We start from the raw sequence: 14,261 nt of genomic DNA, 5'->3' as shown, positions 1-14,261 counted from the left end.
GCCGAAACACTATAGCAAGCTTCTACAAAATACATGTCTATGAGATGAAACTTCACTAAAGTTAATATAAAAGACGAGCATCTAAAAGAACATACCGAAAGGATCAAATCTCGGACGCGAGCAATATTATCCAGGTCGCTGATGCGGCCTCCCCAACAGGCACCAATGGGGAGCTCGTGAGGCGAAGGTCTCGCCGGTGCGAGGGACGGAAAATACTCGTAGAACCAAATCTACAAAGGCAAGAAAAGATCAGCAAATGATAATTATGAATCTAGAGCTAACTTTAAAAGGGATAAAGTATACCTGTACAATTATCCAAAAGCTGGAGAGTGCAATATCCCCCTAAAATGCCCTATAACGGCAGAAGTGTCGCAGTCCTAGCAGGAAATCAGCGTAGGCCAGGCTGGCCTAATCATAAGTCTCGACCATGTGAAGGTCGCGGAGAACAGGCAGGTAGTAAAGGAGTACTCGACTACCCCTCTTAGGAGAAAAGGTGCCTGACAGCAAAATAAGAACAAAGATGTGCACCCGGTGCTCTAGGGTGGTCGCACCATCTTGGAAAGCCGCCACGATAGTAGACCGGCGGATGCACCGAGAACTGAGCAATCGAACCTAACAACTCCTGAACCACCGAAGAGAAAACGGTGATCTCACCATCGAATGGTACCGGTGTAGCGCGATTGAATGAAACTCCAGTCCCGAGATAAGACTGAAGTCAGCAGGGGTAACAGTCATCTCGTCCCAAGGAAAGTGGAAAGTGTTGGTGGTGTCCCAAAAGAACTCCACCAAAGTTCGAACCACATGGTGGCTCGACTCAAAAGAATACATAGCATGAGTGGCTCGGAACAAGGGAGTCAATCCACAAGAATCCCATAAAAGGCGCAAATCCTCGTGGTCGTGGAAAAAAGTGTCGTACAAGGAGTCAATGGTCTCGTTGCCAAAACCATGGCTACGAGTCCTCCCACTGCAAATCCCGCGTCGGACACGCTCTGAAATGTGGAACTTGGGAGCAAAGTACAAAGTGCGTCCATCCCACTCCGGGAAATCTCCTAGAGTAGTGGAAGGCTCCTCATCCGCGTCAACAGACTCGTCCTCCCGGTGAGCCTCCCCAAAACGAGAGCAGAGCCTCGTCGTCTAGCCATGCTATATTATGCAGAATAACAGTAAAGTAAGGGTTCTATAGTATCTAAGGTTCGCCTAGCCGCATGGTACTATGTTCACAAAAACAGAGTACGCAGTACTAAAACAGATCACAAATTCAATTCAAGCAGAAATAGCATTTTCAAGCAATTAAACAATTTATTGCAATATTATGACAAATATTGTGACAAATTGTACAAGAATGACTAGCAAAAACACGAAGAACAACCTACATTGTTCTCACGAACTCAAGAGGTTTAACAATGGCAAATTACTCATTTCTTCACCAAATTGCGTCAAACAAGTTTCAAAATACTCCCACGGCAATATACAAGCATAATCAAGCAATTTCATGGCATAAAATTCAACGAACGAAGAAAATTAAGCATAATAAGGATCAAATTTTTTGAAAATTCGTGAACAAACATGCATCAAATTCAGCACATCCCAAGTGAGTGTGTGGAAAACTTACATAGATCAGGAGAATAGATGAGATAGGCTTCGATTTGCAACACGTTTGAGCAAATTTGGATAAGAAATAAGCGAGAACGAGCAGGTAAGTTCCGAGCAAATACGAACAGCGGCAGCAACAAACGACGCGAATGAGGAAGAAAACGGGTTTTTATTCAAAAACCCGATCCCAACGCCAGACGACAAATTTGGGCATATGAGCAGCGACAGTGATTTCTAGCAAGCGCTGGTACGGCGACAAAGTGTATGGCCCCCATAAATGATTATGCGGACCTCGTGCAGCAATTTCAGGGTTCCTTGGTACTCCAATTAGCCCCTATAAGCAATTTGACATGATTAAGTGGTCGGCTTGATTACAATCACAATAAGTGATCGACTTGACAAGAGATCGTCTCACTTAGCTTAAAAAGCCTAAACATTGGCTCATTGCAAGCACCAAAATAACGGTTCACAAAGAATTCCTAGGACGGAAGATTTATGCGAATCAATTTGAAGACTTTCAGAATCTTAGATATGGTTCTTAAGAAGAATTTTCCAAAGATGGAAAGGTCGATTACTCCTAAGAGTAAGGACAAGAAGATTTGAAGATTCAAGATGAAGAAGCTTTCAACGGGGGGGCTTTAAGATTAAAAAAAAGTCTCTTGCTTGGATTTGAGAAGAACGATTTGAGATGAAGCGACCTTCAATAGCTTTCACTATGATTGGGCAGGTTATTATTTGATTTGAGAAAAGAATGATTCAAGATGAAGCGGTCTTTGATAGCTTTCGCTATGATTCGCTATGATTGAGGAAGTTATCACTTGAATTGAGAAGATGGCACGAGATGGGCGATCTTTGACGACGTTCGCTAAGATTGTGGAGGTTGTCACCAAGATTTGAGAAGATGGCACGAGATGGCTAACTTCGACAGCGTTTGCTAAAATTGTGGAGGTTGTCACCAAGATTTGAGAAGATGGCACGAGATGGGCGATCTTCGACAGCGTTCGCTAAGATTGTGGAGGTTGTCACCAAAATTTAAGAAGATAGCACGAGATGGGCGGTCTTTGACGGCATTCTCTATGATTGGGAAGGTTGTCACCATGATTCAAGAAAAAAGCTCGAGATGTAGCAGGAATGATAGACAGCGTTCCATAGGATGTGGAGAGTTGTCACAAACAATTAAAGATGGCTTCAAGCGGAGTTATCTTCGATCGTATTCCCTAGCTTGCGGAAGATGGTCACAAAACGGAAAAGGTCGCTTCAAGCGGAACAATCTTTGATAGTGTTCCCTAGCTTTTGGAAGATTATCACAGCGGAAAATGGAGACAGTTGCAAGCGGAACAGTCTTCAGGCGGTATCCCCTAGCTTGAGGAAGATCGTCACAACAAATCGGTTACTCCAGAGACGTGTGCTTGACGGTGCAATATACGTTTTTCTTAACTCTTTTATCTGTTTAACTAACACTAGTTTGCAGGTATCGGCGTTACAAGAATGATTTAGGATTGCAGAACGTTCTGAATCATTCTTCGTCCCTATCGCTACATTGACTTTTATTTTCGAAACATAAGTTTCTCCAACCTCAGTCAAAGCGGGGGCTTCTGTAGACACCCAATTGTGTCTCCCCAAAACCAAACCCAGTGATGAATACCTTTCACGTCGAATGATTATCGAATGAAGTGAAAGTGTGAAAAGTCTAGTGTTGAGGTTGTTTTTATTTAAAAATCTTTCTTTCTGTTTTCGAAAACCTACTCTATTTTATGAAAATAGCCAGTCCAACTAAGTTTTGTCCATGATAAGGGTCCAATAATAGTTTAGTTGGATAGGGCTAAAAAAGAGCTTTTCAACGATATATTATAAGCCTAATTTCGATGAATAATGAGGAAGTTATGGCCAAAATACTAAATTGGGCCCGATTTAGTTCTTATATGTGGCCCAATGATCTAGAGGAGGGCCTATTATTATTCCTAAAGCTAGTAGGATTGATTATGTCTTCTAGAATTATCTAGAAAGTTCTCTTTTATCCTAATAGTATTAGGATTGATAATTATGTTTTACGAGTTTTACTTGGAATAAAATAAGTGTTTTTATGAAAATACGATTTTAGCCTTAACACGGAATTTATGACTTAATTCTATTGAGAAGTGGACTCCACGTGGGAAAACGTGTTATTTTCCAAAACAGCGCCTGACGCCAAATCCGTCGCCTGGCGCTGCAGTACAACGCCTGGCGCTGGTCTTGTCGCCTAGGACAAACCTATCGCCTGGCGACATGAGGTGTTTTACTCCGTTTAAAACTCAAACTCTTTTCTATCGGTTTCCGGACTATTTTTCTATAAATAGGGTCCTTGGACCTCCGTTTTCAATCATCCACAACCATCACAATTCTCTCTCTTCTCTCTTGAGCGATCTAGCTTTCTTTCTCTCTCTCTTCCTAAACCAACCCTTTTGCAAACACAATTCCGCATTCACAAGATTTAGACACACCTAGACAAGTTTGAAGTTGCCTTCGCCATAGACGTGAAAGGTTGATAATTTCTGAGGGTTTGGTCCCAAATTCAGTCTTAACTTTTTAACTCTTTCTTTCTATTATTTGATTCTTTAATTTAATCATTTGATTTATTATTGAAGCTTACTAACGCGTGTATTTTGTTATTGGAAAGAGGTATGAGGCTTCAAAGTAAGCAATTAGCTTACTCCCTTTTTTATTTCGATGTAGAAAGCATGCTTAGATTGTTTTATTAATTCCTAGTATCATGCTAGGATGTTTTAATGCTTTCTAGAATCATGTTTAGGTTGCTTCTTATTATTTCTAATAGCATATTAGTATCATGTTAAGGCTAAAACTTTGATTTTTAATGTTTGGTGACATGTTAGTATCATGCCTAGAACCTTGCTATTAATATTAAGCTTTATTGTTAACATGGTTGTTATAATTATGGTTATTATTATGTTGCTTGATTGTTATTGCTTGATCACGCCTTTTATGCAAGTTTAAAGGGAATTTGTACTTGAAATCACGCCTAATAATTTGGTTTAGGCTAATGTGATTTTAATTCAAGTGATCGTCAATAATTGTTTTATTTGTGCACTAATATTCAACCAACATAGATTAAACAGGTTTAGGATTAACCTAATGATTGTATGTTTGTCAGAAAGCGCACATGAATATGAGAAAAATAAAGTAGAGGCCTATTTTAGGGCGGGTTCAATCTCTTTTAGATTGGATTTGTACCCTCATCCCCGAACATTCAGTCTTGGTTCCAGACCTATTGGAGTTGATGATCTCATGGATCGTTAAAGGGTGAAACCTTCACCCTGTGAACGGTTTACAAGTTTCTAAAACTTGTTGGCGACTCTTTTGCTCTAGCTTTCTTCCCTTTGGACGCCACCATGCTTAAGTGTATGATCACATTTTTTGGGGTAATGCTTGAAATATTCCCTACAAGGTTCCAAATGAGCAAATCCATAATATATAAATAAATTATAAAGACAAAAATATAAAATCAATTACAATATTCAATCAAAATCGAGGGAGCTAAAACCCTATAGAAAATCAATCACAATTTCCAATCAACTAGACCCAAATTAATCAATAGCACTTCACGATTTGGCTGCATAACAGGGCAAAACCATTCTTACTACTTTACAAGGTTTTGTAAAGTCAACAATTAATTAGGCCAAATTCAAGCAAAGTAGCAACTAGCAAACACAATTTAGCTACATAACCAGATTAATTCAAGTCAATAAATAGAAATTACCCGAAAATAAACAAGGAAATTGGAGAAATTTAATCGAAATTCAAGCAAAATCAAAACATAAGAAGCAAGTTAATTCGATCTCTTACCTTTGAGTGTTGTAGTGAGAGTGGAAGTATGAACTATGAAGGAAACAGCGGACGAGGGGTGCTGCGGTGGTAAGGGACTGTGACTGATTGTTGCGGATGTGAGGGAGATGGTGGTGAGTGATGAAATTGACAAGATCGGTGGTAAGGGAGATGGTGAGGGAAGCGGTGGGTGAGCGACTAAGAAATTTTAGAAAAGGGGGAAAGGGTAATTGGGAAAAGATAGATGATGAGGGAGAATTAGGGTTTTGGTGAGGAAGGTGGTGGTCGCATATCAGAAAGGCTGAAAGGGAAATTGGGAAAAGATGAGGGAGGATTAGGGTTTTGATATATATATAATATATATATATATATATGTATGGGAATTGGGCTGGGATTCTTTGGGTTTTAAAATTTCGGTTTCAGATTTTTAGAACCGATCCACACCGAAAACCGAAAAAATCCGAAGTCGGTTAGGTTTGGATCGGTTTTTGGTTTTTTTTCTAAATTACTTTCACCCCTAACTGCTAGTATATAAACAAAAATTAGGGTTTTATGTTCCCCTAAGCCTTAACAGTTTAGTAACCTCTTTCATCAGTTTCCCCCTTTCCTCTTCCTTTCTCTATCTCTCCTTCTCCTCTCTTTATCACTCCTTTATTGAATATGCACACACCCATTGCAAATAAGCAAATTAACAACCGACATCAAGAGAAAGCCTTCAACTAGAGAATCGAATTGCAGCGGACGAGAAATCTCCCACAACGACGGCACGAGATCTGTCATCCTACAGTCCTATTGCGGCGACCGAGAGTCCTCCACGGTGATGGCCTGGGTTTGGAAGGTCGAAGAAGCAGACCGCATCATTGATATTTAATAGTGATAAATGTAAAGATATTGTTCATTTGTAATTGGTACTCTAATTGATAAATGCTAATTGTAATACCCCGTATTTTTAAGCCACTTACTTATTATTAACTATGGATATTTTTGAAAATATTTTATTATACAAAAGTATTTTGATGAATTTACGAATATAATTTTGTAAATATACTTTATAAAGGTTTTAATTATACGAGTCAAGTTAAAATTCTGTCGTAACTAAAAATCAGATTTTTAACCTTTAGTACTATGACAAAAATCCCGAGCCAAACACTTATTTCAGGGTCAAATTTACCCAACTCACCCATAGTTCTTACTCCATAGTCAAAGTCAAAGTCCATATTCAAAGTCCATTTATTACTTCTAAAACATGACCAATGTCATAAACTTCCTCTACAAGCTTGAATATTTGACCCGCCAAGTTATTGACATCATCATTAGAGTTCTCAAACTCTATAAATAGAACCCAAAGTTCGGCCATTTTAACCCAAAAGTCTCTTCCTCTTAAAGCTCCATCTTTCTTTTCTTCTCTCTTCATTCTTATGCCTCTCATTTTCGTACTAGTTTAGTCCGTAAATGTTCCAAGCCATTTTTCAACTAATTTTGATCATTTTTAGCCTTCTGCCATTTGAGAAAAAGTTTTTCCTCTCGAAAAGTTCTTGAGGTTAGGCTCAAGAATCACCCAATTCAAAGTTATGTAGTATGAGATATGACCTTTACAAGATTTGCCTCCTACTTTCCAACGTGAACCTTCCCGTGAGCTTTGCTACTTTAGATTGTTTTGCGGTTAGTCTTTCAAAACTAATATCTATTATCAATTTATGTTATTTATAAGGTTTTATATTTAATGTTTATTTAAAATACTCCATACAATGTTTATTTAGGAGATAGCTGTAGACACCTAAAAATGTCTCCCCAAAACCAAACCCGATGATGAACAACCTTTCACCGCCATTATTGGTCGGGTTGAGTATTTAATCTTGAAGTGATTAAATCCATATTCCCAATACATTTCATAAACCAACCCAAATACTAACCCATTTTTCCAAATCATAACTTATTTTCCTCTTTTTCGTGCCTTTAAACCCAAAATAATTCATTTCGTGTCCTTTAAAACCATTCATTTCATGTTCTTTTATAAAAACAATTAGATCAGTTTATTTTGGTCCATAATCTGGGTCCAATGATTAAATATTTGGATGGGGCTTCAAAAGAGCTTTCCAACGGTATATCATAAGCCCAAATCCGAGTTGTAACGAATAAGTTATGGCCAAAATACTAAACTGAGTCTAAACCGAACCTAAGCCCACCTTACCTACGACCCAATGATCATGTGGAGGGTCCAAAGGATTTAATCTCATTCCTAAACCAATTAGGATTAATTAGAAGCTTCTATGAGTTTCTAAAATATCTTAGTTATCCTTTTTGAAAAGATAAGATTAAATAGTTTGAAATAGAAAAAAACTCCTCTAGTAATTCGATTCGAATTGAAAGACGTTCAAAGATTGTCAGATATTATTTTCGTGCTTCATAGTTTATATCTAATTCTTATATGGTTGGATAGCTCTTGAAATTATCTTTCCAATGATGTATTATAATATTAATTCCGAGCTATAACGAAAAAGACATGAGCGAAATACGAAACTCTATCCAAAACTGACACCGTTCCACTATTTCGGCCATATCTTTTATTCTACAAAATATTTTAATCTGTTTTTAATTGGGTTAGAAAGTAGACTTAAATATCTTTCTAACAATATCTTATTCATTTTATTCCGATTTCTGGATCAAAAGATATGATAAAAACAAAAACCGTAAAAACTGCTGTCTATCGTAAGAGTTTTATCCGATTCGAATTCTTATCTTTTCTTGATTCGACCCCTCTTTTTTTCCTTATAACTAGAGGTCATATCTCCCCTTTTTCAATCATCAACAAGCTTGATCACCAAATCGTTCTCTCTTCCTCTCTTCTACACCAAAAATCATTCTCTCTCCCTACACCAAAAATCATTCTCTTGCTCTAGGCTAAATTCTAGCCACCCTATTCTCTCATTATTCATCCCTTAAGCACTCCAAGGAGGCCATATAATACCCGAAGTTCTATACTTAAACCAAGGCATGAAAGGTAGAATTAATTGAGGGTTTGGACCAAATCAACTCTACCTTTTATTTAATTTAATTATTTCAATTTGATTTATTTTTATTGAAGTTACTAACAATTTATTCATGATGTAGCTATTCAAGGAAACGCGGAATGTGAGTGATGAATTAATTTAATTACTTATTTTATTTTCTTATTGCTAGTATCATGATTAGGATTATTTTTATTTGATTTGGACTAACGCTATTATTGTTGAATTGCTTCCAATATTAATGTTTATTCTATTATTATTATTATTATTATTATTACTTATGATCACCGTATTGCATGTTAAAGGGAATATGTAATTGAATATCACGACTAATAAGATAACTTGGACAACCGGTTTAGGTTCCTTTTGAATCTTGTTGTTTAATCAAGTGATCACCAATATTTTAGAATAATGTGTGCATTAATATTCAACCAATTTAGCTTAATAATAGTTTGGAGCAAATTGAATATTTGTTTGTATGCCTTTGAGATCGCAGGAATACTTTTCACAATAAGAATAGAGTAGAGGCCAATACGAGCGAATGTGACTCCATGACTCACTTCGTACCATCATCCCCGATCCTCCTTTCGTGGTGCCGAACCATATGGAGTTAGTAATCTCATGGATTATGAATGGGGTATAACCTTCAAGGGTCAATCGTTGTTGCCTATCGTTGTCCCTTAATCGTGGTTGCCTTAAATTATCCGTGAACGATTTACATGTTCCTTAAAAACTTGTTGGCGGCTCCCTACTTTGCTTTGTCCCTAATCGTTGTCCCTAATCGTAATGTCAATTCCCACTTCCTATGAATGCCAAGCATATTCACAACATGCTTTTACGTAGGCGCACTTCAAACAACGCCTACAATAACTCATGATTGTAAATCTAGGTGGAATAGATGTAAAGATCAAGGTACGTATTCGTGGCTAGATCTTTAAATATGTGACTTTATACAAATGTGTTTAATGTTTTGAATGATGAACTATAATTGAATGTTGAACAAGGATTTATGAATATTTATGAAATAAATATTGTGAAAAGTTTTACTGTTTGATCTTTGAAAATAATTTCAATGTTTTAAAAGTTGTTTATACATACACATACATACTTGAATTCAAATTCATTTTAAAGAACAAATGTTCTTGAAATCCCATACATGGGAATCGGAAGGTTGATTTATCAAAGATAAGACTCCCACTATGCGGAAATAAAATTGAAGACTATGGGCTATGTATGACTTAGTCTTTCCCCTTGATAGCACTATGTAAAGGAGTTACTAGGTTGGGGGGGGGGGGGGTGCACACTTAGGTGGAAAAATGGTTTACAAAAACATTGATCTTCCATTTCTATTGGAATCTATTTTGGGAAAGTCGTTGGTTTTGAAATGTTGATAATTTTTGGAATGTTTCTAAACATTTCTAAATGTAAAATTTCTATTTATGGAAGGTTCAAATAGTTATTATCTACAAATGCTAAATCTTACGAATGCATGTTTAATTAAATAACTTGGTTTTACGTATGTAGCATTGGTATGTACTTAGTGTTTTTGCTAATACTTAGATCTCTTTTGTTTTGGCTTGGCCGATAAGTAGATAGGTGATGATGACTTGACGTATGAAAGGCGATAATCATGTAGTCTAAGATTTCATGGGTGACGTATGTATGAAGAGTTCTCATATGGTTCAATTTTGAAAGTTATTGTTACTATTATTATTAATATATATAAAAGTTAAGTATGTATTTCTTCCGCTGCAAGTCTCTGTTTGAAAAGCCTTATGTAATCACGTGGCGGTAATATCCCTAAGTTACTCTCTAAATCATGTTTTTCATGATTATTATTAGAAAGTAATTTAGGGGGTGTTACACTAATGGTGTTTTGCCTAGGTTAAAAGTATGATATAAATCCTTAAAAAAAAATTTCCTGGATTATAGTTTACTAGCTTAGTGTGATTTTTTATAATTTTTTTTCTTTTCGGACAATGTGTTATGATGAGTTAGTTAATAGTTCTTTTTTTTTGAAGAATATAATACAGTAATTCTAATTGATTATAATTTAAATTTTAAAAAATATATATATTGACTGTAATAACTAGAAAGATGGTTTATTTTTTAAAAAAAAAAATTAAAGTTAATAAACCCAGGTGCCCTTGACCCGACCCGAGAAAATCAGGTACCCGAAACCCGGTAACTCGGTGTTCTCGGGTCGAGACATGGGCCGAGGTTTAAAGTGCCCGAAGATCTGGGTACCCGAGCTTTCGAGTACCTGAAAACCCGGGTACTCGGATTTGAACACCCCTATGGAGGGGTGGTGGTTGGATGGGAGGGGTTTTAATTATTTCTTTTTTAAAAAAAAAAAAAAAAGATTTGGACCAATTATGTTATGGCACATGACTATTACAAAATAAAAATTACCCTTTCTTTAAGTCACTGGTAAATCGACCTAGTGGAAGGAAATCCACCCAAAAGTTCATAGTGCTACTAAATAAATGTAAGTTGGATTATTGAGAGTAAATCACTAAAAGCTCGGATTAATAAAGTGATCCTTTTTAAGAATAAAACTTAGATTTTGGAAGCCCCCAATATAATAGATCGAACAACGAAGGCAAGTCAAATTCAGGGTTAATTAGAGGATGAAATAAAATCGTTTAACTCTTAAAATTGCCCTTTTTAATCTCTCTAATCTTAATAATAATGTGTCATTTAATGGAAGTGGTGTTACTTGTGTTTGTTAGGAGATGGAACAAATTTCAGTTTTAGGTTTACATAAACCCTTGTCGAAAGAGGGTGGTAGTAGGTGTCGTCAAACCCATTTGTATGTGATGATTGTAAAGGTCATTACAACATCATGACCTCGTAGGACAATACATAAAAGATATAGTTTTGTCATATCACAAGGAAATGTGATTGACATGCAGCAAAGATCTCAAAAAGATTTTATCCATCGAAATTATTGAGAAATGATTTCATCCCCTAGGATAAGACATACCGATTTTGAGTAATCTTCGTCATTTCAACAACATTCATTGACTTTTTATTGTATGTTAGAAAAAACCTTTTACTACACGAAGCATCATCACCAACTTCGTTCCCCCATTTTATCAATAGTCTCATCACATGTTTAAATGTTATTTGGTAAAGCTTATTTGTGTTGTCTGCACTTGTAATATTTTAAAGGTAAAAGTCGTTAATGACCTTATTAGGTCTCGTTCACTTCACCTTATTTTTCCTGAATTAAAATTATTTTTACTGAACTGAAATTATTTTTGCTGAACTTAAACTAATTTTACTGAACTGAAATTAACTTTACTAAACTGAAATTATTTTTGCCGAACTAAACTTATTTTTACTGAACTAAATTTATTTTGTTGAACTAAATTTATTTTTACTGATTCTCTATTATATTTCTTCTTTAAACTTACTCATTTTTACCGAACTGAAATTATTTTGATTGAGCTAAACTTATTTTTACTAAGTTGAAATTATTTAAATGAATGATATTTTTTTAAGGTGAAGTGAACAGGGTCTTAATTGGTGTTGTGTAAAGGCTTCTTATGCCTATAGTAACTAACTAATGTGACTTTACTTTCCTTTCATTTGTTTATACTCTTAGTTTGATTAATGTAATTTCAGCCATTTTCAAAAATAAAAAAAAAAACAAAAAAAACCTATAAACATTTTTTTTTTGTCAAGGAGAAATAGGGATTTAATTAATAAAATATAATCAAAAGGCCCTTACATATAATTCCTAAGAAATCAAAAATTCCAACACAAGTACACACCTTATAACTAAATACATCGTAGATTTGATTGACAATCGCCTTTATAAAAAACTTCATCAGAAGCAATACAATTTGGGAGTTCGCACTGATTCGGCTTGAAATCCACTATTGTGTAGTCGTTTGAGTGAAAACACTCATGTGGTCTAGAGGTGTCAATTCGGATAAGCGGATGGAGTTTGGGTCGGGTCTGTTCGGGTCGAGTTTGTTCGGATCAGATATGTTCGGATCAAAATTATCCTTTTAACTCGGATCGGGTCGGATCAGGTCAAATCGGGTCATGGTCTATCAAGTCCAGGTAGGATATGGGTCGGGTCAACTCCAGATCGGTTCACTTTCGGTTCGGATTAATTTTGGATCGGGTTTAAAACGGGTTTACCGGATAACTTCGGGTCGAAAGAATTTGGGACGGGTTGATTTCTGTTCGGATGATTTCGGTTCGGTCAAGTTCGGTTTGATTAAGATAAGGTTGATCCGTTGATTCATTAAATGGTCAGTTCGATTCAATTCCTTTTTGTGTTTGGCTGGATTTTGGTCGAGTGAATTCATATCCAAATAAGGTTATTTTTAATCTAGAGATATTATTGAGTTTTTACCTTATTATTGGTTCAATATGATTATTAATTACGAAGCACGAAGTTTTAGTTTTCTCATTTGATCAAATTATGTATAATTTTTATCTTAAAGGAAAATTAAGATTGAATAATTATCGATAGCTTATCATACCTATATAAGTGAGACCGAGCTAGTGATATATTGACGACTAATAGTACATATGGTGATATATACCAAAAAAGAATATCAATTTTTTTTAAGGTTATTACAAGGTTACAACTCTTCATCAATTGTACAATCTTATGAGGTCAATCTTACGAGGTTATGAGTTCTGTACTATTAGTTTAGTTTATTACTTTTTTTTTTTTGAGGGAAATATTAGTTTAGTTTATTACTAATTCAATTTGTATAAGATATTTGTTAGAGTTGTTAGAATTACTTTATTATTAATTCAATTTTTATATTAAAAACTTGACATTATACATATTGCTAGTTAATTGTTACTATGTACATTCTTTTTATTTGAGCATAAATTATTACATATGTATGTAGTGTGTATATAACCGTACGATGTATAACGCCTATAATTCTAGGATAATGCACAATTGTAGAGGATGTAGTAACGAAGGAATGTTATGTATTTGTAAATACATAACAATGATTAAAATATTCTAAAAACACATGGTAGAGAGAGAAAAAAAGAGAGAGATAGGAAGAGAGAGCTCTTTATGTGGACCCCACCTACTTTTTGGTCAGATTGTCTCACGTGATGGGTTTGTAGTAAACTTAAGACTCCAGACTATTTATTTGTAGTAAAAAAGTTAACTTATTAATAATTAGTAAATACATAGTATAAGAACTTGAATAAAAAGGTCAATAATCAATTATGGTCGGGTTAAATTCGGATAGGGTAAAAATCAAATCGAGTTAAAATCGGGTCGGGTTAATATTAATTCGGGTCAAAACAGATCGGACCTGATCGGTTATTTGTCGGGTCAATTTCGGATCGGGTTGAGTTCAGGTCGGGTCAAATCAGTTCGGTTTGAGTTCAGGTCGGATCAAATCGGATTCGGGTTGAGTTCAGGTCGGATCAAATCGGTGCCGGGTTAAGTTCAGATCGGGTCAAGTTCGGATTCGGGTTGAGTTCAGTTCGGTTACAGATTGGGTTTGGGTCTTGAATTTCTCGGATCAAATTGGATTGGTTACATTTCGAAACAGATAATTTTTTTCGGGTCGGTTCGGGTTTGACACCTCTAATGTGGTCCTCCGGATTTTCGTAGAGATTATGAAACCCAAGATTTTCAACTCTCGCCGTGGAAACATAAACAAAAATAATAATAAACTTAAGAGAAAAACTTTCATCTCAAGGATGAGATTTATTTATTGAAAGCAATTTAAAGGTTTTTGTGGATTACCACCGGTAAGAACACCACTAGAGGCCCCTACAAAGATTCAGAATTGAGACCAAGAGGAAAAGAGATGATAGAGATAAAGAAAAAAGGGAGAGGAG

Source organism: Chenopodium album, chromosome 25, assembly GCF_948465745.1.
Source record: "Chenopodium album chromosome 25, dcCheAlbu1.1, whole genome shotgun sequence".
Lineage (NCBI taxonomy): Eukaryota > Viridiplantae > Streptophyta > Magnoliopsida > Caryophyllales > Amaranthaceae > Chenopodium > Chenopodium album.
The sequence above is the reverse complement of the archived record's forward strand: the minus strand, read 5'-3'. Positions refer to the sequence as shown.